The sequence below is a fragment of the Neoarius graeffei genome, chromosome 28 (assembly GCF_027579695.1).
Source record: "Neoarius graeffei isolate fNeoGra1 chromosome 28, fNeoGra1.pri, whole genome shotgun sequence".
NCBI lineage: Eukaryota > Metazoa > Chordata > Actinopteri > Siluriformes > Ariidae > Neoarius > Neoarius graeffei.
Window position 1 is genome coordinate 36,715,954 of NC_083596.1, and position 1,645 is coordinate 36,717,598.

Consider the following 1,645-nt stretch of genomic DNA (forward strand, 5'->3'; position numbering starts at 1 on the left):
AGGGAGCATAAAGATCGGTCCCTGGAGCAATGGAAAAAGGTTGTATGGCCTGATGAGTCCAAATTTACCCTCTTCAAGAGTGATGGGCACATCAGGGTAAGAAACGAACCCCATGAAGCAATGCACCCATCAAGCATAGTGGCCACTGTACCAGCCTCTGGAGGCAGTGTTATGATCTGTGACTGCTTCAGTTGGTCAGGTCGAGGCTCAGCAGCATTATGGGGCAATAAAGTGAAGTCAGCTGATGACCTGAATGTATTGAATGAACAGATTATCATATCAATGGATTTTTTTTTCCTTAATGGCATGAGCATAAAATTAGGGCTCAAATTGTGAAAGAGTGGTTCAGAAAGCATAAGGAATCCATTTTTACACATGAATTCTTGACCTTAACCCAAATGAACGTCTTTGGGATGTGCTGGAAAAGACTTTACAGAGTGGTTTGACTCTCCTGTCATCAAGACAAGATCTTGGCAAAAAAAAAAAATCCTTTTGCAACTCTAGATGGAAATAAATGTTGTGACATTGCATAAGGTTGTTGAAACAATGCCATAGTGAATGCGCACCATAATTAATGCGGAAGGCGGGCCAATGAAATATTAAAATGTGCATTTTTTTTTTTTGTAGTTTGCAAATGACATGACTAATGGCAGATCTGTGTTCCTTATTGTTGTTTTTAGAGTTGAAATTCCTCTTTCCTTTTCATTAAATTGAACATGACAACTAACTAAATAAATTATCAAATTATCATTTAATAAATCATTGTTGGGATACATTCACATAAATTCAGTGGTGAGTGTTTTCTGCACATTTTTAGCACCAGCCTACACTATATCATCAAATAATAGAGAGTAATACATGGTTTTTCAGAGCCACTATTGCAGAAATCACATATCAGATCCGGGTACATATTTCTTAAAATGTAAAACTATTCATGTATTCTAGATTAGGTTAGATTAGATAAAACTTTATTGATCCCTTTGGGAGGGTTCCCTCAGAGAAATTAAAAAAAGTGCTTACAGTACCTGGTATTCCTAGGCAGTCTCTCACTCAAGTACTAACCAGGCCCAACTCTGTTTAGCTTCTGAGATCAGACGTTGTCAGAGTGGTTTGGCCGTAAGCATGAGGAAACACACCTCATGTGTGTTCTAGAATTAGGAAACATACGTCATGTTTGTTATCAGAGATTCCAGTTACTGATGGTGATGTTCTGATGTCACAAAGGTGTGTTCTATCTGGTGCAGTGGATGGAGAGCAACTGCAGCATCTGCAGCCACCTTGCTCCTGTGATGTTTTAATGTCATCTGACATAATGATGTTCTGCAGCCCTGGTGAAAGTTGGACAAAAGCTCTTACCAGCATGCATTGTTTTAAGTCCAGCATACATCATATTAAGTCAGTGCTGTGCAGCACTGGATTAAGTCGGGTGCAACTTTTGTTTTTTTTTTATGAGTTTTCCAGTGCAAAAGCATGTGGTATGACTATGACATGTCTCGAGGGATAAAATACAATAGCAAAAGACAAAGTAAACCTGGAGTGTTTTGCATTCACAATACACAGGTTAAGCAAACCACAACACGGATTTGAAGTGAACCAAACTGAGACCACCTGCTGAAGGGTTTTCAAACTTCTTTTGAAAGAATGG

At 38.8% G+C, this 1,645-nt stretch overlaps 1 pseudogene; it reads right to left on the reverse strand.

Annotated features, from left to right (window-relative positions):
- Positions 1-1,013: 1,013 nt before the first annotated feature.
- Positions 1,014-1,122, reverse strand: LOC132876180 (5S ribosomal RNA; annotated as a pseudogene).
- Positions 1,123-1,645: the final 523 nt, after the last annotated feature.